General features: G+C 38.3%; 1 protein-coding gene across 4 annotated transcripts in view; it reads left to right on the forward strand.

Moving 5' to 3' along the window:
• The first annotated feature begins 1,041 nt into the window (after window positions 1-1,041).
• Window positions 1,042-26,673, forward strand: part of LOC106871497 (pleckstrin homology domain-containing family A member 2) — a 146,785-nt gene continuing 121,153 nt past the window's right edge. Inside the window, exon 1 of one of the 4 annotated variants that reach the window (XM_014917984.3) lies at window positions 1,042-1,429. The gene's annotated coding sequence lies outside the window, so the exon portion shown is untranslated. The other 3 variants (XM_014918002.3, XM_014917992.3, XM_052974460.2) reach the window with 3 other exon arrangements.

A 26,673-nucleotide genomic window follows, 5' to 3' on the forward strand; every position in this document is an offset into this window, starting at 1 on the left:
ATTACTCCTCTTCCTGCTCTCTTCTCCTACTACTACTACTCTTACCTTGATATATATATATATATATATATATATATATATATATATATAAATGTATATATATATAAATGTATATATGTATATATATGTATATATATGTGTGAATGTGTGTGTATGTGTGTTCGTCTCATTTTTACCGTTTTACTCTCTCTCTCTCTCTTTCTTTTCTTGCTCTCTCTCTCTCTCACACATATACACTCACGCACGCGCGCACTCACTCACTGTCTTTCCTCTTCGTTTCATCCACTCCTTCACTTATCCATTTCCTCTTACTCTTTCACTACCATCTCTCTCCTCCCCTTCCTCCTCTTACTCAACAATCTGCATCCCTCGCCCTCTCTTTCTAAACCACTTCCACCCTCACCTTACATTTCTCTTTCTTTCTCTTCCCCGAACTTTATTTACTTCACACTTTTCCCCTCTCTCACATACACGGTATACCTCTCTCTCTTACTCTTTCTTGTCTTTCTGTCAACCACTTTCTCTCTTTCACATGCATATTACATGCTCTCTTATTCTTCCTTTCTGTCCATCCCTGTCTTCCTCTCTCACTTTCATGTTACATTCTCTCTTACCTTGTCTATTCCTCTACCCCCACTCTCATATTTGCCCTACACTTCCTTACGTTTTCCTTTCTTTCTCTCCATTATTCTTCCCCTCCCGTCTCTAATTCTTCCTTACCCTCACTCTTTCCGTCTATCGATCTTCCCCTCTCTTTCACATTTACATTATCCACTTTCTCTCTATCAATCTTCCCTCTCCCCTCCTCACATTCAGAATATTCTTTCTCTTTTTCTGTCTATACTTCTTCTCCCTCTCTCTTTTTCTTTTCTGTCTGTCCGTCATTACTCCTCTCCCTCTCTTACATACATACCACTCAGCTCTTAGCCTTACTCTCTCTCTCTCTCTCTTATAAATATATATATATATATATATATATATATATATATATATATATATATATATATATATATATATATATATATATCGCTCTCCTCTCACTCTTCTGCATTCACACTGCTCACTCACTCTTCAGTCCATCTTTCACAATCACACTGCACCCCCCACTCATACTTCTTCATCACATTCCTCCTCTTCTCTCCCCCTCTCTCTATATATGATTCACTTCGTCTCGCACCTTCTCCAAATTCAGAACGTCCCTTTAAACTGGAAGGAACACAGCTTCAAACATTTCTAAGTCTGAGGAGAAAATTAAAAAAAAAAGGCCAAACCAATAACAACAACAGGAACAACTAAATTTAAAAACAGAAACCAAACTTTATCATTATTCCTCCCACTTCAAACATCTTTCTGAAATAATTAATTACATGAGTGTTTGTTTTAATTAAGAAACTGGATTTCTTTCACAATACAAATTAAAACTAGCGAGGTAAGTGTAGTTTTTATTCAAGTTATTGTTGTCGTTTGAAGTCAATTATCATAGATTTCCGTGCATGTTTTATTTTTAAAAAATCAATCGATTGCATCACCTTTGACCCGCCACTTTTGCAATTTGTCCTTGTAATGTTCTCTTGGCTGTCACCCTTGTGGCAAATAAATGATTTTAATAAAAGAAAAAAAAATCCTTGTTATTATTTTGGCAAGACCAGTGGCCGAGAAGTGAGGGAATCGTTTCAATGACGGTGTTTATTATATATCGATCCCCAACTTTGTAACCGCTCTCACAGTATGTTCTATAGTTTCGCTGTGGTGTGTGTGTGCGGGTGTATATACGCGTGTGTATGTATGTATATATATATATATATATAGATATAGATATAGATAGAGAGAGAGAGAGAGCAATATATGTGTGTGTGTTCACCTCAATATGTTTTGGTCGTAGGCTTGTCATTACACCGCTGTACCAGTTTCAAAAACTCCACTTAACTTATATCTATAGTATGTATAACTTACATTCACGCACTCTCTCTCTCACACGCACGCACACTCACACTCATACGCACGCGCGCGTGTAAGTATGTCTGTCTTTATTTGTATACTTTTCCCAAGTTTTTTTCTTTGATTCACGTTCTATAATTGTGTGGGTTCGTGTCACATTTTTTAAACAACGACTTTAAACTGTTTCCTTGTCTTTCTTATACGCACGTACACACCCACGCGCGCGCATACATACAATACATACATACAAACATACAAGCGAGTGTTCCAGCATGGCCTTAGTCACAATAGTTAAAACAAAACTCAAATACGTTACCACGTGTGTCTATGTATGTATGTACATATGTGTGTCTGTGTAAGTATATATATTATACATATATATGTATATATACACATATATATATGTCCATACACATTTTCTTGTGATGACAATCGTTCTATAAGTGTCATAAATACACTCGTATAAAACACAACCTTCCATCCAGTAACCGCTCTTCAACATACACACACGTTATATATATATATATATATATATATATATATATGTATGTATGTATATGGTGTTCAAGTAACGCTCGCACATCGAACGGTCATTGTCCGTTCTATTATTATCAGCCAGCAATGTCATGTCAACATTGGTTTCTCTTGTCTTTACTTCTTCGTATTTCTCTATTGTTTACAATGGTCACTCTACCTAGGATGCTGTTGAACACACACACACATGCATGTATATATTAACTCAGAGATTTAGCAGAAGCCACAGAGTGACTCAGGCGCCAAGAGTTTCGTGCGTTAGCACTTATGAAACTAGTTAGCGCCAAACGTCACCAAGCCTATATATATATATATATATATAGGTAATCTTCAAGTGTGTATATATATATATATATATATATATACACTCACATATATGTATGTGAGTGTATGTATGTGTGTGTATGTATGTATATATGTGTGTGTATGTATGTATATATGTGTATGTGTTTATGTATATAAATGTATGTATATATATAAATGTACGTATGTATATGTATATATATTTTTTATTATTTTTTTTTATTTATGTGTTTCAGCCAAGTGGCTGCGGTCATGCTGGTGCACCACCGTGATTTTCACGTTCCTTGCATGGCTCTTCTCCCCCACCTGACAGGGTCCAATCAAGAGTTTTGATGGCACATCTGGTGTATAAGAGAATTTGACACAGCTGCCCTAAACTGCGTCTCATTACGAGCCATTGGTTCGTCTGGTATCGTGGAGAGGAAAGCGTCAAGTTTTGTCTTGAAGACCTCCGCATCCAAGTCTTGCATGTCTCTCAAATGTTTTGGCAGGGCATTGAAGAGCTGAGGTCCTCTGAAACCGAGGCTGCTGCAGTATCTCGTTCTTATGTGAGATGCAGTGGACGGTACCTTTGGCACCATGCAGTGGCGACCCGTGCGGGCATTCCTGTAGTACTTGATACCAAAGTTTGGCACCAGTCCTTCCAGTATTTTCCATATGTATATTATTACATATCTCTCCCGCCTGCGCTCCAGGGAGTAGAGACCTAGTGCCTTCAGTCGCTCCCTGTAGTTCATCTGTTGGACTGTGGCGATCTTTTTTGTATAGTGCCGCTGAATTGCCTCGAGTTCTGCTGTCCGCTTAACACTGTGTCGTGACCACAACTGAGAGCAATAGTCTAGGCGGCTCAGAACAAATGTCTTCCATAGAATCAACATGACTTTTTGATCCCTTGTACGGAAAGTCCTCAGTATCCACCCCGCCATACATATATATGTATGTATATGTGTATGTATATATGTGTACATGTATATATGTGTATATGTGTATATGTATATATGTGTATGTATATGTGTACATATATGTATGTATATGTGTATATGTATATATGTGTATGTATATGTGTACATATATGTATGTATATGTGTATATATATATATATATATATGTGTGTGTGTGTATATATATATATATATATGTGTGTGTGTGTATATATATATGTATATATATTTATGTATGTGTATATATGTATATGTGTGTGTATATATATATGTATATATATTTATGTATGTGTATATATGTATATGTGTATATATATATATATGTATATATATGTATGTATATATGTGTATTTTTTGTATTTATATGTGTGCATATATATATATATATATGTATATATATATATATTTATGTGGAGAATGGAGCAACAAATACAAGAAGATATGTATATTTATGTATCTGTATGGAAAGCGGACGTTAAACGATGATGATGATATATATATATGTGTGTGTGTATATATATATATATATATATATATATATATATATATATATATATATATATATATACATCATCATCGTTTAGCGTCCACCTTCCATGCTAGCATGGGTTGGATGATTTGACTGAAGACTGACGAATCAGATGGCTACACCAGGCTCCAATCTGATCCGGCAGAGTTTCTACAGCTGGATGCCCTTCCTAACGCCAACCACTCCGAGAGTGTAGTGGGTGCTTTTACGTGCCACCGGCATGAAGGCCAGTCAGGCGGTACTGGCAACGGCCACACTCAAAATGGTGTTTTTTTTATGTGCCACCTGCACAGGAGCCAGTCCAGCGGCACTGGCAACGCCCATGCTCGAATGTTTTTTCATGTGCCACCAGCACAAGTCCCAGTAAGGCGACGCTGGTAAGGATCAGGCTCAAATGGTGCTATTTACGTGCCACTGGCACAGAAGCCAGGCAGCTGCTCTGGCAATGATCATGCTCGGACGGTGCTCTTAGCGCTCCACTGGTACAGGGGCCATCACGATTTCGAGTTCACTAGACCCAACAGCTCTTCGCATGCCGAGTTTAGTGTCCAATGAAGGAGAGGTTGGCATGCGTGCCAGTCGTCGAATTTGGTTCGATTTCGATTTCACTTGCCTCAACAGGTCTTTGCAAGCAGAGTTTAATGTCCAATGAAGGAAAGGTACGCATAAGTGGGCTGGCTACACCCCTGGCAGAGGCCTCGGATTATGGTCTCACTTGGCTTGCCGAGTCTTCTCACACACAGAATATTTCCAAAGGTCTCGGTCACAAGTCATTGCCTTAGTGAGGCCTAATGTTTGAAGGTCGTGCTTCACCACCTCATCCCAGGTCTTCCTGGGTTTACCTCTTCCACAGGTTCCTTCAACCGCTAGGATATGGCACTTTTTTGTTATATATATATATATATATATGCATGGCTGTGTTGTAAGAAGCTTTCGATTACATGGCACTTTGGGTAAGTGTTATCCACTTGGGCCACCCTAAACCTTGTGAGTGGATTTGATAGACAGAAACTGAAAGAAGCCCGTTGTATATATATATCTACACATACACACACACACATACATGTATGTGAGTGTGTCTCTTTGTATGTTTGTTCTCGCACCACCGCTTGGCAACCAATACTGTTGTATTTACATTCCCTTGACCTAGCGGTTCAGCAAAAGTGACTGATAGAACAAGTACCAGACTTAAAAAGTGAGTCCTGGGCTTGATTCATTCGATGAAAATTTCATGGCAGTGCTCTAGCATGGCCGCAGTTTAATGACTGATACAAGTAAAAGATAAAAGAGAACACACACCTCACACACGCGCACGCACACACACATGCATAAATGCTCACATAGAAATATACACACACAGCCTACAGAAGACTTCTCATGAAGATTGAAGTTCAGGTGTTCTGAAGCTTGTGATATTAAATGCCCCCTCCACTCACCCTTAAAGGACCAACACACTCACTCACTCAGTTACATGCCCTGTTGTGTTCGACAACAATTAGCTCAATTGTGCCAGTAACTGACCAACCACCTACCCCTTATCCACTTCATTCATCTACCTGGACACTAAGTACCCTTAAAGTTATTTTTCCTTATATCCAGTTATAGTTACAAGTCTGTTTGTTCAATTTCATTTATGGGGGATTGAACCAAAGACATTGTGATTACAGATCGAACTTCTTTACCACTGTCTTCTATCTGCACCTATACACACTCTCGCAGGTTATAACAAGTATACATAAAAGCATTCCAAATTGGTGACTTGGTTTCTATACCCTGGTCAGATCGTTCTTTTCTTACGCCACAAACGTCTATGAGACTAGTATGAATATCATAGTAGCTCACCTCTGTTCACCATATAAACATAGGACTTTCATTCACACACACACATACATAATTGTAAATCAGAGCAGACCAAAACACTGAAGAGTTGCAGTTTTTGTGAAATTAGGAAAGTGAACTTATTAACATTAAATATCAGAATAGTAATCAGTATTTATCGACGAGGAAGTTATATAGTAATGTTAAATTTGGGTTAACATCTGCTGGTGTGTCATTTAAAGCTCATTCATCGTATTCGGTTACCAGGTGTCATCAACAGTATGGATTTAAATGTCACTGGATTTACTTCAGGGATTCCTTCTTGTCCATAGAGTTTATAAAATATGAGAGAAAGAAAAAAAAATAAATAATGTCGTATCGCATGACAACAGTTATATATATGTGTGTGTGTGTGCCTTATTGGTATACAGGTGTGTCACTAGACTTTGGTGCCTGGGGGTGCTTCAGAATATTCTGGGTAGACCCTAATTTGTATTGTGGAAAGCTTTTTCTAAACTGTATTTTCTAACTGTATTGAGAAGACACCCACATAGATTGAATATCTGCTTTGGACCACCAAAAACTGCATTTAGGTTCTGATCTTTGTGGATTTTGAAATGTCTTTTAAGGCCTCCGCTAGATTTGCAGACCTTATGGCATACACAGCATTGACAGGTATGCACAGATAGGTAGGCAGAGTAGCTTGTTGTTCTTGGGCTCAGCAAAAGAAAAGCATAGTCTGTCACATGCACACACACACACACACACACACACACACACACACACACACACACACACAATGGACTTCGTTCAGTTTCCGTCTACCAAATCCATTCACAAAGCTTTGGTTGGCCTGAGGCTATAGTAAAAGACACTTACTCAAGGTGCCATGCAGTGGGACTGAACCTGGAACCATGTAGTTGGGAAGCAAGCTTCTTACCACACAGTCACGCCTATGTAAATAGATTATATAGTTTTAGATATGTCATGACACCGACAGGCTCATTAAATCGGTGCTTATTTCAGGTCCCATGGTATAATATTCACCCTCATTCAGAGCTTTTGGTGGTACTTATTTTTAGCTGAGCAAACTGGGGCTTTTTCAAGTGAAGTATTTTATTCAAAGTCAATGTGTCATATAGGCTGAAGCCACAAGCGTTTGATTGTAAGTGCAACACTCTAGTTGTAGATTCTACACTATCATAAGCATACACACGTGTGCTTGATGTAACAAAAAGCAAAATAGAACTCAATACATGAGTTTATATTACTTTTTCATGAGCAGAAAGTTATAAAAGTAGCTCGGGGGGGGGGGGGGAGAATTTCAATTAATGAGTGCCATGCACAAGATTCTTTGTCCTTGAGGCACTGTTGTCATGTGATACTGACTAAAAGAATATTTCTCTCTCTTTCTCTCTCTCTCTCTATATATATATGTGTGTGTGTGTGTGTAAATATATACACGTGCACACAAGTGTACATAAGTCATGGAAAGGTAATATTACCCGAGTATATTATAACAAAGTTGTTTGTGCAACAAACATGTTGAGGACTCTCAATTTTGTTGTCAAACCACTTATATTTATGTATGCATAAATATATAACCTAGTTCAGTCTCTTGTACAGCCTAAATCTCTCCAAATGCAGCCAAAAATTTAAAATTTTTAATTAGGCAACATTTCCCAGCACAAATGAATACCACAAATGCCACAAACTTTTTAAAGCACATAATGTTAAGGTCAATTATTCTTGCCTAGACAACACCTATGCAGGCTTAACCTCAACTTAGTTGCAACTATCGAAGTAAGTTCATCCATCAGCTGATTATATTCTGCTATTCCAAAGCAGAATATCATTAGTTGATAGGTGAACTTATTTCTAACTAGCAACTTTTAACCAACCTGATATTATACCTAGAGTTACATGGAATTTACAGTCAGTCTCTTCAAGGAAAAGTTTATTCAGCATATCCACTCCTTTATGTTTAGGAACAGGGAAAACACCCTTGTTTCAATTTCATTTAAAAGCTCTAGGGTTAAAATATCCTGTCTAACTGGAACATTCTCAACAAAGCCCCTTAATATTCAAGTGTGTGCAGCTGTTGTTTTTTTTCTCAATGAGAAAATGTACATATTTTAACAGCCCACCGTATGTATCCCTTAAAAAGGGATACAATGGCAACCAACTTTATTTAAAAAACAAACAAACCATGATTGCTTCACAACTGAGGTGTCCAGATAATCAGATGATTAATTAATTGTGAATCGTTTAGTGAGTCAAATCTGAGTCAGACAGTCAATACAAATATTCAATCTCTTTCACATAGACACACGCACATATATTGTTTGTATGTGTGTTCATGTGTATCATGACTTTTCTACTCTAGGCACAAGGCCCGGAATACTTGGGGAGAGGGCCAGTCGATTATCTCGACTCCAGTATGCAACTGGACTTAATTTATCGACACACACACACACACACTACACACACATGTTGGTATGTTTAGGTGTGTGTGTGTGTGGTGTGTGTAGAAAAGCTACTGCAGTGGACTGATTTTTGCCAAAATGAAACCACCATGTACATGTTGTAAGGGAATTTTCTCAAGACTAGCGAACATCTTTCGTTGTGTTCCTCAGGGTGCTCTACCAGACCCCTTTCTGTTTCTTTGTAGTGTCATTTCTGTAAATAAATACGAGGAAGTCGAACAGAGCACTTTTGTGATTAAGGAGTTCACTTTCCAACTGTGTAGCTGTGAGTTTAGTGTTGCCTACTTTAGCCTCAGGCTGGTCAAAGCCTTGTGAGTGAATTTGATGGACGGAAGTTGTATGTAAAATGTATGTATTTGTGGGTTATAGTCTCCATATTTTGACAGTTCCATGACATGACTGTTGTAAGTATCACCATCATACAACCAGTGCTATTTGGTTCCATTCTTCTATGGAAATATGTCCCAACAAAAGCTAAATATTATCTTGCTTGGGAACAGGTGAGGGTTTCGCAACAAGGAAACTTGTCTGTTGTATTGCTTTTTTTTTTCTTGTTTTTCCTCATTCATGACATGCATAGAGGTATTGGTGTTTGGTTAAGAAGCTTGCTTCCCAACCACTTAGCTCTGGGTTCAGTATCAATACTTGGCACCTTGGGAAAGTGTCTTCTATAATAGCCCTGAGCCTGCCAAAATGATGATGGTGTGTGTGTGTTTGTGTGTACACACCCACAGGCACAAATTATTGTCTGTGCAAATTTTTAGTGACATCATTCCAGTCCATACATGAAGATTTACACACACACACACACACACACACACACACACACACACACACACACACACACACACGCACACACATGGCATTGCAGTCAGTCATGTAGAAGGCTACATTAGAGAATGTAATCCCTGCTCTACAAAAAAAAGACGGATGATCACAGCTGGGTGGCTTTCATCATAGATCTGTTTATTGATGGCTGTCTGGGGGGTGGGGTGGGGCGTAAACAGCAAGAACAACAATAATGAATGGTTCCAGAACATGGATCTGCATTTGGAGGGAAAAATAAAAATAAAACGTCTGTTACTCAGGCATGAACTATTAATTGATAAAGAAAGTTAGCCATCCATACTTTCTAGGAACACACACACACACACACACACACACACACACACACACACACACACACACACACACACACACACACATGCACACAGAAATTCTCATACAGTTTGTGTATGTATATATATATATATATATATATATATATATATATATATATGTGTGAATGTGTGTATATATATTATATATTTTATATGTACAGTACATTGCTGTTTGAAAACTCACTGCTATAGATATATTTCAATATTGTTTCATACACACATAATAAACATATGTTCACACACACACACATAATAAACATATGTTCACACACACACACACACACACACACATCCCCGACACTGACACACCCACCCTAAACATATTTTCTGAACACATTTCCCATTTATTTCATCTTTGCTAATTGTCATAACGACCAGTTTCAATGGAATGGATAGGAAATATCACTGTCTCCCTCCCTCCCTCTCTCTCTCTCTGTCTCCACTTCTCGATTTCTCTTCTTTCACCCTTCTTTCTTTCTCTTCTTTCTCTACTTGTTATCTCTCTCTCTCTCTGCTGGTCTTTATCTTTCCTTCCCTATCTTTCTCTCTCTTTCTTTCTCCCCCACTTCACCTGATTTCGAATACAACATGCAATCCCTTGGTGGACTGTTGGAAAACAATGCACACACACACACACACACACACATATCTGTGCATGCGCGCATTATTGGTTTCAACTAGAGGTTGTGGCCATGCTAGGGCATCACCTTGAAGGGTTTAATTGAACAAATTGAACCCACTACTTATTTAAAGCCTGTTACTTATTCTTTCAGTCTCTTTTCCCCAAACCCCTAACTTACAGGGATGTAAACAAACCAACACCAGTTGTCAAGCAGTTTTTCAATTCCAATAAATATTCCATGTTCTCTCAAAAGTTTATAATTTCTTGACATCAATACACACACACACACACACACACACACACATTTATATATTCATACACACACATACATTCTTTCCACTATAGGCACAAAGCCTGGCATTCTGGGGGAGAGGCCTGATTGATTACATTGGCCCCAGTGTTCAATTGGTCCTTATTTTATTGACCACAAAAGGATGAAAGGCAAAGTTATTCTTGGCATATTGACTTTGTCGAGAATTCTTCCAGAGTTAATAAAATAAAATATAATAAACTAGAATACCATTCAAAAACTAAAATCCTGATATAACTATGTTCTTGGAGCAGTTAGAAATCATTACTATGTTGTTTAGCCCCAGGTCAGTCTGGATCTGGCAAACCTTTGATCAGAGGCACTTCAGGCACGACCATTCCTCTGTTAAGCAGGTATTTTGAGGATTACATTCTTTTCTATTCTAGGCACAAGGCCCGAAATTTGGGGGGAGGAGAGCAATCGATTAGATCGACCTAATACGCAACTGGAACTTAATTTATCGACCCCGAATGGATGAAAGGCACAGTTGACCTCGGCGGAATTTGAACTTAGGACGTAAAGGCACGAAATACTGGTAAGCATTTCGTCCGGCGCGCTAACGTTTGTCGCCTTATTTTGAGGACTACATTAAGGTGGCGAGCTGGTAGAATCGTTAGCACGCTGGACGAAATCCTTAGGGGTATTTCACCCATTGCTACATTCTGAGTTCAAATTCCACCGAGGTCGACTGTCCCCCTCCCCCAAATTTCAGGCCTTGTGCCTATAGTAGAAAGGATTTTGGGGACTACATTATCCAATGTGTTCGCCCTTGTTTAGGGAAGATGACGTAGTTTAAATTGAGGGGAAATTTGACTGCTATTTCTACGGGTTCGAGCGACCATTGTTGGTTCATTCTGCTTCAATGTGACGCAGGAACACAACTCCATAACTGGGTCACACTAACACGGGACGGAGCTTCTCTATACGATCGCTCAACGTACTAGAAATAGCAGCCAGATCTCCTTCAATCTATACACTGCTGTTGAAAAAAAGGAAGGACCTACTGGAAAATGTAATCCAAGGTCTATGTTTATGTTCAGAAAAAAATAAGAGGGATAGTGACGGTTGGACAACCTTTGATGAGAGAGGACGCATCCCCTGCACCAGGTCTGACTGGGACGAAACCATAACAAACATGAAACGATTTAGTTTCTTCTCAAACAGCTTCCTTCTTTCTCTTCGTATTTGATTTTGTTGCTTTAATTTCTTCGGCTTCCTCGTTTTTCCCCTCTCTTCTTCTTCTTCATTTCTCTCTTGTTTTCTTTTTTTCCCCATTTCTTTCCCTTTCTTTCTTTTTTATTTCTTCTTTTCCCTCTTTCATCTCTTTTGTTCTCTCTTCCTGTCTTCTTTCCTCCCTTATAATTTCCTTTCTAATTCTATTTTTTCATTCAATTGTTTTTTCCTCCCCCACTACACACACGCACACCCCTCTATCTTTCTCTTATTTATTTCTTTTAATCCCTTCCTTCCACATGGTCTCTCTTGTACCCCGGGTGTATACGATACAACTAGGTACTTGGTATACATATAATAAGGGTGACCTACTACACTAAGAAAAAAAAAGGCCTTTATTCTAATATTACAAACTTCACCACCAAAACAACCAACCTACTCATTTAACAAGCTAGTTTCTCTATACTAACCCTAACCCAGACTGTGCCTAGAGACCTGTTCTGTCACCGTGTTCACTAATCTCTTTCTGCCTACCCGCCACAAATAAGCGACATTAAACATTTCAAGAAGCCGAGTGAAGTTCGTGGCGGATTGAAAAGAGGAAATAAAAACCCGGAATGTTTGACACAAAACTGGGGTGGGGTGTTCTGTCGTTGTTGTCCTCTGTCCCACTTTGTCTTTCTACCCACAGTGATCAATTTTCTCTTCATAGTTGCCCCTTAATCGTTCTTCTTTGAATTAGTGACCTTCTATATTCTCGCCTATTGACCAGCTGTTCTTCAACTGAACAATATTGATTATAAATCCGTTTTTGCTCGGGTCAGAAACTGGAGGTTAACGGGTTTTTTGTTTAGCCCTAGTCGAGGAGGCTCGTGGTGAAACTCGTTTCAATCTTGACCTTAAAAGTTTTTTTTGTTTACTTTTCCTGACACAGTACGCATAGGATTGTATTATTTAACGTATCGTCTTTTCATTTTTCTATTTTGGTTAGGGTACAATGTGAGGGATATTTAGCTGCTATTTCTAGTAGGTCAAATGACCATTTGAACTCCCTCCCCACCTTGTTAGCCCCTATCTGAACAAAAACTTAAAGTATGTGTAATTAATACATGCATTCTTGTAGCATGTGTAACATGCATCATATGTACACACATGAGCATTTTTCGTTTTGAATTGATTTGGGGTATATATAGCTTTTACATACACACACTCACACGCCTATATACAAACCCATTTACAGATTTGTATTATACACTCTCTCTATGCTCCAGTATGGCCGCAGTCATGACTGAAACACAAGAATGCTAATATAATCTATATAGATATATATACGCGCACTCACATACGTACATATTTCTATGTCTATAGATTTGTGTGTAATTGCATAAAATAGCAATTTGCTGTTGTCCGTCTAGATACACTGTCTCTCTCTTTATATATAGTTTTATTTTTTGGAAATCTCGGTGTGTGTTTATGGGTGTAAATAAACAATTAGTTTTTCATTTTCTGGTATATGTGCATGCATAGATGTGTGTGTGTGTGAGTATACGCACACACACACACACACACACACATAACTCTTCACGCATCTTTCAATCTATCAAAAAGCGCGCGCGCACACATATCAGTGTGTGTGTGTGTGTTATTGTGAATCTTACTGTTTAATATATAACATGAAATGAAAAGGAAGTTTGATGTTTATATGTGTGTGTGTGTGTGTATATATATATTGATATATTGATACTTATACACATACATACACTTGTGTGTGTAAATTATTCTCTGTATGCAAATATTTACACACAAACACTCTCACACACAAAGAATGTCGTCTTCTAGCGAAGTGTGTGTGTGTACTCCCACCCTTTTCCCGTCAGCATATATCTCTTGTCACTATCAACCAATCTGGTTACACACTGCATAATAATGTCTCGTGTTTCGGGTGACATTATTTCACAAACCAACAGGGGAAGGCGGCGGGGAGTGAAAGGACCCTCTAAATTTCGTTTGACCGGCTAAAAATAGCAGCCAAATTTCCGTCAGATCAGATCGTCTTAAAAAAACCTACACATGCACACAAAATGCAAAGAAGTACATGAGACAATGTCATCCCAGGGTACGTTGTGGTTAAAGAAAAACAAGATGGGATGGTCACGGTTGGAACGACTTGAGATTAAACAATAGCATATACTAGAAAGGACCTGCCCCTCCTTTTTTTCGTGCGCCCTCCACTCACGTTAGCCAAAACTCAACATACTTTACGAGCAGTTAACGCGCTCCCTTTGTTGTGCTTTTCAGGTAATCACTTTCTAGAAAACAAACGTCTACATGTTACCGACTCTATTTAAAATCAAGTGCACGAAAGAGACAGACCTAGCACTTGGCTAACGTTATGCCTTCACATACTCGCTTCCAGTCTCTCTCTCTCTCTCTCTCTCTCTCTCTCTCTCTCTCTCTCTCTCTCTCTCTCTCTCTCTCTCTCTCTCTCTCTCTCTCTCTCTCTCTCTCTCTCTCTCACTCCACCTGTCTGCTGCTCCATTTGTCTGTCTTCTGTTTGTGTGTATATATCTTTTCTGTATATTTATACATGTATATATATATATATGTGTGTGTGTATGTGTGCATGCATGTAACACACAGCTATGTTATACCTATCTACATATCTATTCTGTTAGTCAACACACCTTCCTATCTGTCTGTCTGTCTCTCAAGAAACTGATATCCTGTTAGTCATAGTACACTCATGTGAGATACCACTTTTGACAGATGTTATTCATTATCTATCTATCTATCCATCTATGTCTGTCTGTCTGGCTGTCTGTCTGTGTCTATTGATTTGTCTGTCTACCTATCTATCTGTCTGTCTGTCTATTGATCTGTCTATCTATCTATCTATCTATCTATCTATCTATCTGTCTATTGATATATATATATCATCAGTCTGTCTGTCTGTCTGTCTGTCTGTCTCTCTCTCTCTCTGTCTGCCTCTCTCTCTCTATCTACTTATCTACCTACCCACCTACCTGCCCATCCATTGTAAGATTTAAAAAAAAAATCTAACCTGTGTGTGTGTATGGGTCTGTGTGTGTGTTTGTGTGTGTATGAGAGAGCGAGAGAAAGTATATGTATCTGGGCTGGTGAAATGGTTGATTGATTGACAGATGCATACAAAAGCTGGAGCAAGTGTCTATTAATTTAAGCAGAAGATTTGGTTCCATTATTTCCGATCCCCTCCCTCCCTTAATCAATCATAGACTAAAAGGTGGTGAGTCAATATTGTAGGTCAGACCATCACGACCATTTCTGGGTGGGACTGATGTATCAGTATATACGCATGGGTGAGGCTTTCTATGTGTGTGTGTGTATGAGAGTATATAAGTGTGTGTACGTGTACTTGCATGTTTGCTAACAGCACTGTTTGCTTGCCCCCCCCCCCCTGCTTTACTATGCTAACCAAGTGAATTATTAAACAAACACAACACAGATTTATTACACATCATTTATTTAAACAGTGAAGCACTAGAATTTCCTGTTCTATGATGATGATGATGATGATGATGATAGTAGTTGTGCTGGCGGCTACTACTATTACTACTACTACTACTATTACTGATGATGATAAGAATTCTAATCCTTTCTACAAAAAATGCATAGGGCCTGGATTTTTGTTTTTTATTTGTGAAAAGAGGGGACTAGTTGCTTGCATCAGCCCCAGTATTTGTTTGGGACTCGTTTTATCGACTCCAAAAGGACGAAAGGCAAAGTCGACCTCAGCAGAATTTGAACCTAGAACGCAAATTTTTTAAGGGAGCCGGTCAGTTGAATACATGCTTGACTGGTTCTTTAGTTTATTGACCCTGAAAGAATGAAATAAGTTGACCATGGCATAATTTGAACTCAGACTATCAAGAGCCAGAAGAAATACTGCAGAGCATTGGTTCCAATGCTCTAAATAATTCTTCCGATGGTTTCTAATTGAGTCAGAAGGCCTGAAGTTTGAGGAAGGGTATATATATATGGCCAGATGCCCTTTCTTTAACATCCTCCACCTGTTTCCAAATATGGTAATATTTCTTTGTGACCAGACATGTTTTCATGGAGGATTGGAAAATAGACATCACTTGCATGACAGTGAGTCTCACTCATATCTATCATATGATGTCAAGGCAAAGCAAGAGTACTCCTTCCCATACATATACACACCTGATGGGCTTCTTTCAGTTTCCACCTACCAAATCCACTTTTGTTGGTCCCAGGGCTATTGTAGAAAACACCTAAATTGCCATACAGTGGGATTGAGCCTAAAACCACTTGGGAAGCAAACTTCTTACCACACAGCCACACCTGCATCTAGCTACATATATTCTTAGACCTGCTATTTCCTAGCTGCCTATCCAGGAACAGTTTGTCTCTCATTCATTAAATATCACTGATAACATTATCCATCTATTTCTGTGGTGCCTTGAAAGCATTTACCATTATATTCTTCCATTGTCTTTTGTTAGCTTCCTCGTATAGGTGGGGGGGGGTGTTGGTCGGGTGATTGTCAGGTAGTGATGGGGGAGGTTGAAGAGGGTGTGTTTACATATTCTGGTCCCTTCCTTAGTTAACCAATTTTCTTCTTACCCCTTACACACATCTGGTCCTTTTCACTCCAGCCCCTCTTCTTTTCTCTCCTTAACAATTCTGTTCTTATTTATTTACTTCTTTGTTAACTCCTTTTTCTTCCTCTTCTTCTTTTTCTTTGCCTCCTCCTCCTCCTCTCTGGTATTTCTATTATCTTTTTGGATCTCATTAAAATGTTGAATTTATCCCATCGCCATCACCACCACCACCACTTTCGCTTCTCACCACAACCTCTCTCTCTGCTTTTTCTCCTCTCACTTCTACCCATTGACATAATTCTTTTACTTATTTATTTTATTCTTTATATTTTCCATATGGCCAACTTTTTTATTTATTTATTTAATTATTCTCCTGATTGAGTTGAGGCAAAGTCTTTGAATTAGAAGAAATTTCCATTGTTATTCTTGTATTCTTTCACTGGTTTCACTCATTGAACTGTGGCCATGCTGGAACATCATCACTTGAGGAATTTACATCAACTCCAGTGCTTCTTTTAGTCGAATATTTTATTAATCTCCATTTACCAAAAATTATGATACCATCTTTAACATAAACGGATACAACATGAGATACTACTTTAAACCAGTAACTTAAATACAGATATAGAAAACCGCACATATGTGATATATCCAGGGCTTGTGTTACATGCTAAGCCAACTGGTTGATTGTGCCAAAAGTACTAAAAGGATGAAAGGCAAATTTTCCTTGACAGAATTTGAACTTCAAGCATCAAACCAGAACAAATGCTGCTAAGCATTTGTCTGGCATTCTAACAATTCTGTCGAAGCTCTGTAAAGGCACAAAGCTCTCTGCTATCATTGCCTCAGTTCCTTGCAGATGGTTTGTCTTGTACCTCCACCACTCAGGCACCCCCCACTCTGCTCATCTTTCCACCTTTTGTTACTTATGATGTGTTCATGCTCTTCAACTCTCCAGTCCTTCCTCCCCTGAACATTGCTCCTCTGGAATCTCTAAGTCTTTCCTGCAAATTTTGATTGATCTGCTGCAGTATAAGCAAGCAGACGTTATTAGCATCAAGCTCAACTGGTCTTGGAGGACTTGCAAATACCACGGGCCCTGCCCTCTCCTCCAAAATTAGTTTGTGAAAAAACAAAACAAAAAAAAATTCAGCTGAATTTATTTTTATTTAACGCATTAGAAATTAAAATAACAACAAACCGGGTAATTGATTGACTTTTTTTTGTGTGTTTTCCCTGTTTGTCACTCTAATGATGTGTTTAAATCTTGCAGCTGACCTCTCAGTCTGTGTCTGTCTGTCTGTCTCTTCTGAAGTGACATAATATCTGTGTTAATATATGTTGATACATGCACTTAGCTGTTGCCCACCTGTCAAACCCATTTCTGCTGGGGAGAGAGAGAGGGAGAGAGAAAGGGGTAGGGATGGGGGGAGAGAGAGAGAGACACACACACACACACAGATGAGAGAGACAGATACGTACGTGGATATAGAGAAAGCAAGACAGAGAGAAGGACAAATATACATATATATATATATATATATATATATATATATATATATATATATACATATGTAAAAGCAGAAAAAGAAAGAGATGCAAGCAATGAGAGCCAGACACAGAGACAGATAGAGGGAAAAATAAAGGGAAAGTGACAGAGAGAGAGACTGATATACATATATATATATGAGAGGGGGAGAGACAGTCAATGAGAGAGATAAACTAATAGAAATGGTCAGAGAGAGAAAGAGAGCAGCAGAGAGAGAGAGAGAAAGAGGAGAAAGCATTTAATCTTGCTATTGTCGTTGAGTTGATCCATTCAATTCCACAGCTGTTGGCTACATGTGGAACCTCTTCAGTTATCGTGTGAGAGGTTTCTGTGGAATTACATGTGGCCGTGGCCGTTTGTGTTCCGGTTTGTGATGGAAGGGTTCCATGGAGGTTATTATTGCAGTGGACCTCTGGGTGAGCCCTTGGTGGTGTGTCTGAGGTTAATCCTGATCCTAATGGAAAATAAGCTGCAGTGAGTGACAAGGGTAAGATGGGAGGCTTATCTGTTGGGTCCGATCAAGTAGAACTATAAGGAAAGACATTCCAACCGTGACCATCCTGTCTTTTTTTTTTATACCCGAGACTGTGTTATCTAATATTCCTTTCCTTTATGAAAGGTGGCAGGGTATGATTTGGAGGAGATTTGGCTGCTATTTCTAGCAAGTTGTCTTATAGATGGTTAATTGTACACCATACGTACACACACACACTCACACCCTCATACACCATACACACACTCACAAGGATACACTTTCATTAATTATTCCCTAAACGAAATCCATTGACGTGTGTGTGTGTGTGAATTTGTTGATATTAGATTAATTTATATCTTATTGTTTAACAACAACAACAACAACAACAACAGCAATAATAATAATCCTTTCTGTTGTAGGCGCAAGGCCTGAAATTTGGGGGTGGGGTGGGGGCTGGTTGAGTACGTCAATCTCCGTGCTCAACTGGTCCCTTATTTTATTGACTCCAGAAGGATGAAAGCAAAATTTAATTTTAGAACTTAAAGATGGAAGAAATACCACCAGGCACTCTGTTCAGCGTGCTGACAATTCTGCCAGCTCATAAAAAGATAACAGCAATAATAATAATAATAATAACAACAATGATAATTATAATAATCTTATAATGATGAGGGTGATGGGTGAGTGGGAAGGAGACATAACAGCGACAGATTACTCTAAGTGTGTGTGTGTGTGTGTGTGTGTTAGGATTTGGGCTTATACCAAAATCGGATGAAATGAATGAAAACACAAAAGTAATGCTATAGACCATACAGAGATGATTCATATCAAGACCCTGGAGGGGAGGATTGTCAACTAGGACCAGTCAAGAAACTTCACAGATCTAAGATTATCCAGTCTACCAATGGCAGGTGCCCTCATCCAGCTCTCGCCTACACCAGACACCTGCTGAAAGTAATCTGTTAACACCGGCCATGACCACCACTCTTGATCACCTGCAGTCTTTTATTTTCGTTTTTTATTTATTTTTTTACTACAACAACAGTAATGGTTATTAATTCAGATTTAAGCTTAGCAATTTTTTCAAGGGTGAGTTGGGGGGGGGGTGGATACCATCTACCGTCAACCCCAATACATGACTGTTACTTCATTGTATTGATCCCTGAAAGAATGAAAAGCAAAGTCGACCTCAGCAGAATTCGAACTCAAAACCTAACCGCAGACAAAATACCGCTAAGCATTTTGCCTGGCGTGCTAATGATTCTGCCAGCTTGACATAATAATAATAATAATAATAATAATAATAATGATATTAATAATAAGGTCAGGGGTAAGACACCTAGACTATTAAGACTTTGTACTTGAAAATTTAAGAACAAATAAAAGAAACAATGTGAATTAGCCAGAAATGTACAGCATAATCAATATATTATAAAAATTGGGTTGCGAGAGGGAATAATTAAGCTAAAATTATAGGTGAAAAAAAATATTAGTTTGAAACAAAAGAAAATAGAAGAAAAGAACAAAAGGCTATAAGCTATTTTGTTTTTTGTTTTTCTTGTTGCATCTGAACTAAAAACCAGCTGGAAACACTGTCTGGGAATTCAAAGACTCAGCAGATGATAGTTGAAGATCAAAAACAATAAACAAAGAAAATTCACTGTGTGTATATGTATATATGTATGTTTATATATATGTGTATACATGTGTGTATGTATAGATGCATAATATATATATAAAGAGAATGATAAATGAGAGCTGGGTGGTGTCAGGTTTGGCAGCGGTGTGTGATAAACTGGTGTATTTTTGTCTTGTTTTATGTTTTTGTTGTTGGTTTTGATTTTGTTTGGATTTGTTAAACATTGTTTAGCAACCTCTACCTCAGTACAAGGAGGTAGGTGGGTGTATACACACACACACACACACACACACACACACACACACACACACGGTCTCAGATTAACCCCTTTTAATACGAACTCACATGAAACCACTCTTAGTTTTATGGTACCAACTTGCAATTTCATGTCAGTTTATATTCCAAACACCAGCTTCATAACAACCGGAGATATTTTACTGAACTCTTCATTACTTTCAAAATTAATTAAAACAAAGGAAGTGTTTTTAACAAAAATATGTTAACGAAAGCGTTAATTGTATGACTCAGTCTGTGTTTGTATCTCACCCCAGTCTGCCTCTGGCTCTATGATCTACAAACTTCTTGTTTTAAATAAGTCCAAATTAAATCTGTCCATGAAAATATTTCAGGTTAATTGATGTCCCATCATAATAAAGACCAAAATATTTGACTAAATTCTTCATTGTTTTCAAAATTAATTGAAACAAAGGAAGTGTTTTTCAGCAGAAATATGGTAACACTGAAATATGGCAATGAAGTATGCATATATATAAGGTGGTCTGTCCTACCAAAGACAACAGCTTCTGCCATTTCTTGTTCAACATCCTGCTCAAATAATTTGTTTATAGTGATCAACTGTTTGAACTGTACATAAGCTCACTCTATCATCATCATCATCATCATCATCATATATCTGTTTTCCATGCTGGCATGGGCTGAACACAGGTACACACATCTTTTTACTTATTTTAGTCACTAGACTGGCCATACTGGAGCATCACCTTCAAGGATTTTTTAGTCAAATGAATCAACCCCTGTACTTTTTACCTTTAAAGCCTGGCACTTATTCTATTGGTCTCTTTTGCTGAACCTCTAAGTTACAAGGGTGTAAACACACCAATACTGGTTGTCAAGCAGTGATGGGAAGGGCACACATACACACAATGGGCTTCTTTCAGTTTCCGTCTACCAAATCCACTCACAAAGCTTTTGGTCAGCGTGAGGTTATAGTAGAAGACACTTGCCCAAGGTGCCACACAATAGGACTGAACCCAGAACCACATAGTTGTAAAGCAAACTTCTTACTACACAGCCATGCCTGCTTCTATAGAAATATAGCAAAGACACAGAGTAGGAAGAAAATGCCATCACTTTACCAGAACCATTACGTTAACAGTGACAGCAGTTACATTAGGAGAGGAAAAACAAAATATAGATTTCTTTCGCGTGGCACCTGCAACCAACCATCTGTTTATAATAATGTCTGTGTTTTTTCTCCTCCCATTTCTTGACCATCTGTTAGCAGTGTCTTTTTGAACACTTCTACCACTCCTTAACAACGACCAATGCCAGCACCTCTACTTCATACACATCTCATTCTTTATAGCATGAAGTTCACTTGGATCAAATGTCGTCTTTAGGATAAGATAGTTTACCAAAGTCTTTGGGAATATTTGTTACCAAGAGCTATTATGAATTTATCATCTTTTACACTAGATTTCTTCAGCAATATCTGCAAAGTTATTTGGATCTGATAGAATGAGAATAGAAGGGTTATTTCTAGCAGATAGTCAACAGATTCCTTAACTGGTATCTAAGAAGCGGAGAGATAATGCTTTTATTTGTATTAAGACAATGCAAATTTGATGGAAGAATTAGCTATTAGCCCTGTTGGCACTCTCTCTCTCACACGCACACATGAAATGATGAGAATAGATATGGGAAAAATATATATATATAAACTTACACATACATATGTACCTGTGTGTATGTCTCTGTATGTGTAATTTTGTGTGTGTTCTCTCTCTTCTCTCCACACACACACACACACACACACACACACATACACATAATTTCTCTCTCCCTCTTTCTCTCTCTCTCTACACTTATATATATATATATATATATATATATATATATATATATATATGAATATCTATTTGTCTATCCATATTTGATAAATATTGGTACATAGGCAACAATGGTGCTGTTACCTTTTCTTTTAAAGTCTGTGTGTGTGTTATTAACTCTGAAAGTGGTTTAGGCAACAATACAATAAATGGCAATCAATGAATATTATTACATTTTGGCTCACATATTAGAGAAGACCAAAATTGGCTTGAAGGAACCAAAGAGTTTCACTGCTTCACTAACTCTACATCAACCCCCCCCCCCCCCCAGCAACAAATGATATCAAACCCAAACTAAAACACATTGCACTGACACCATTTAAATAACCAATTGTTAAATTATCTTCTCTGATTAACTCTTAATCAAATGATGAGAATTTCTGTACTTTGACCCACAGATAAAGCTGTGAGGGCAACTGTAGCGAATTTCCACCTCTCCCAACCCTACTGGAATAACGAAGTTGATTGGCTGGTTTTTTCAGTGTGTATTTGTAAAACTATCTTTGATATGCTCTTGTCCGAGTCACTCATTCCTTTCTTGTCTCTTATCAATTTTATTGATTCAAGGAAAATTGAAATGCTTTCTACGTACATTCATATCTTGTTCTGGGAAGTCTTTTATTTGTAGTGTTTCTGGTTTTAAGTACAATGTCATGTTATATTATTACCTGCTGTAGCCATATTGTGTATGTGAGTGTGTGTGTCTGTAATATATATATATATATATATATATATATATATATATATATATATATATATATATATATATATGTATATGTATGTGTGTATGTGTGTGTATCTTACTGTGAGTGAATAGCTTATTAGATAAATTCCCACCAACACAGCCAACTATTGGTTATTAGGTTATATACACTCACTGAAATATTATTGTCTGTACAATCTCAAGATTTGATTTGTTAACTTGATGTAATTAACGGAAAGAAAGGTCAGCTGACATGACTCACTACTTATTTCATACTCAATGACTTAATTGCTAATTGATATATGTGTGTGTTTGTCAACATTTTATATATGTAATGGATGCAGTTATATATATGTGTGTGTGTGTGTGTGTGTGTTCAGATGGAAGAGAGAAAGTACTCAACGTATGTTGTAGAGTACATTTTTTTGAAGTTGACAGATGAGGGTCCCACTGAGTAACCTGCTCAGATGATTTGTTTATAGGGATCAAATATGTGTTGTACACCAAGCTCACTCCTTCCATCAAAGTGACATTTCCTGTACAAGGGCACAGTATGCCACATGTCGTCACATGATGGAGTGATTGCAGACCAAATTGAGAATATTAGGCTTGGTGTACCTTTCTGGTCCCTATCAAGAATAGTATGGCATCATTTCCAATTAACCAACCATAGAGGAGAGTTTTGGCGGTCAGAGTTTTCTTTCTCTTTAATAGGGGCTGGTGGCTGGGGAGCACCCAAGATGGTCTGTGAAGACCTTTGCTCAGACCTCAAGGAGGAATTTCATATTCACACACACACACACACACACACACACCTTATTTGTTTCAGTCATTAAACCGTGGCCATGCTGGGGCACCACCTTGAAGGACTTTTTTTTTTAAGCCAGTTACTTATTCTGTTGGTGTCTTTTGCCAAATCACTAAGTTTGAGGACATAAACACACCAACACTGGTTGTCAAGTAGTGGTGGGGAACACACACACATACACACGCATACACACGCACACACACATACACACGCACACACACACACATATGGTGGGCTTCTTTCAGTTTCCATCTACCAAATCCACTCAAGGCTTTGGTCGATTCAAAGCTATAGTAGAAGATACACAAGGTACCACACTGTGGTAGTGAACCCAGAACCATGTGGTTGGGAAGCAAACTTCTTACCACACAGTCACGTCTGCACCTGTTATAGTTATCGTCATCGCTTGGTGTTAGTTTTCCATGCTGGCATGGGTTGGGCCTGCAACATCATAGCTTTTGTTGTGTGTATAGGAACCCTTGTCCACTATTCTGGTGGGATTATGTAATTATGATGAGAATGTTTTCTTTTTTTTTTTTAAATTAAAAAAAAACAACTTCTATGTGGAATAATTTATGTCTGTGAGATTGACACATTTCTAGTTCTGAGGAGAATTTAAAGTTTAATGTAATCCAATATGTTGAAATACTGCAAACATTCTTTGGGCATCATCTGTTTGAATTTATAAAAGTTTTGTAGTTTTCTTGAAGCCTCACAATCTTTAAATAATATAAATGTTTGCGAGAAACCTTTGAGCAATGCAGGAGAGAAGTGAGGGCAAAGTATTTAAAGCGATGTCAATAAATATAAAACAAAGAGAAAAGGTTAAATTACCTTACGTATGTTGTTTAATGATCGTTTAATATTTCAGGAAAAAATTTCCCTTTTGAAATAGAATACAGGAAATAAAGAGTTCAAAGAAATGTGTTGTTACCAGCAGGCCATTATAGTGTGTTGAGAACAGGAATCTTTCTTGAAATAATATAAGATCATTAAATAACTTATTTAGCATTATACAGCATCTTTTCTTTTTGTTTTCATCTATTGACATCACCTTGTATGTTTTTTTCTAATTTCCTCACCTGCATTGTTTTTTTCTTTATTTTCAAATATCTACATTATTCTAATTAATGTAAAACATCCAAGAAGAGTCTCCTTGTAAACCTTTCGTCTGTCTCTAAAGGTTGGCATAATCATCACAGCTCTGAAAGAAAACCCCTCCAGCCTCACCACTTCCCGGATGATATTAGAATTGGATTCTGCCTTCAGCCAATGTTTAGACTTACAGACCTATTCAACTTATAATAGAAGGAATTAATAACAAACAGAAAATGAATCTTGTGATAAAGAATGTTTCAAGATTGAGATCTTTATCATCAAGTGAGTCAAAGTAGCTTCCATTACATTGCTGCCAATCTGGATTGGTGCCATTCTGGTTGAGAATTCCTTACTTTAGTGTTGTGTGCCTAAATATATTTTATGCATGGATATTCTTGCACATGCACATGCACACACACACACACACACACACACACACACACACACACACACACACACACACACAATTATATACATCTGTATAGGCTTGTGTGTGTGTGTGTGTGTGTGTGTGTGTGTGTGTGTGTGTGTGTGTGTGTGTGTGTGTGTGTGTGTGTGTGTGTGTGTGTATGTAATATATATGTTTGTAATGTGTGTGTGTGTAATATATATATATATATATATACATAATATATATATATACATAAAATATATATGTATGTGTGTGTATCATCATCATCATCATCGTTTAACGTCCGCTTTCCATGCTAGCATGGGTTGGACGATTTGACTGAGGACTGGTGAAACCGGATGGCAACACCAGGCTCCAGTCTGATTTGGCAGAGTTTCTACAGCTGGATGCCCTTCCTAAGGCCAACCACTCAGAGAGTGTAGTGGGTGCTTTTACGTGTCACCCGCACGAAAACGGCCACGCTCGAAATGGTGTCTTTTATGTGCCACCCGCACAAGCCAGTCCAGGGGCACTGGCAACGATCTCGCTCGAAAATCCTACAGGAGCCAGCCAGGCGGTACTGGCAACGGCCACGCTCAAAATGGTGCATCTCATGTGCCACCCGCACAAGAACCAGTCCAGGGGCACTGGCAACGATCTTACTTGGCTTGCCGGGTCTTCTCACGCACAGCCCATTTCCAAAGGTCTCGGTCCGTAGTCATCGCCTCGGTGAGGCCCAATGTACGAAGGTCTTGCCTCACCACCTCAGCCCAGGTCTTCCTGGGCCTACCTCTTCCACGGGTTCCCTCAACTGTTAGGGTGTGGCACTTTTTCACGCAGCTATCCTCCTCCATTCTCACCACATGTCCATACCAGCGCAATCGTCTCTCTTGCACGCCACAACTGATGCTTCTAATGTTCAGCTTTTCTCTCAAGATACTTACACTCTGACGGGTATTCACATTGACATTACACATCCAACGGAGCATACTGGCTTCATTCCTTGCGAGCTTACGTATGTCCTCAGCAGTTACAGCCCATGTTTCACTGCCATGTAGCATGGTTGTTCGTACGCATGCGTCATACAGTCTGCCTTTTACTCTGAGTGAGAGTCCCTTTGTCGCCAGCAGGGGTAAGAGCTCTCTAAACTTTGCCCAGGCTATTCTTATTCTAGCAGCTACACTTTCAGCGCACCCACCCCCACTACTAACTTGGTCGCCCAGATAGCGGAAGCTATCGACTACCTCTAGTTTTTCACCCTGGAATGAGATAGAAGTTGTTTCCTGTTTGTTTGCAGTCTTTATTGCACCTGAACATCTGCCACAAACAAAAACTAACTTGCTAGTTAACCTGCCTTTGATGTTGCTGCACCTCTTCATATATAATATATGATATGTATATATAAAATATATATATATATATATATATATATATATATAAAGTCTATCTATCTATATACTATA

The sequence above is a fragment of the Octopus bimaculoides genome, chromosome 18 (genome assembly GCF_046866305.1).
Source record: "Octopus bimaculoides isolate indiv1 chromosome 18, ASM4686630v1, whole genome shotgun sequence".
NCBI classification, from domain to species: Eukaryota; Metazoa; Mollusca; class Cephalopoda; order Octopoda; family Octopodidae; genus Octopus; species Octopus bimaculoides.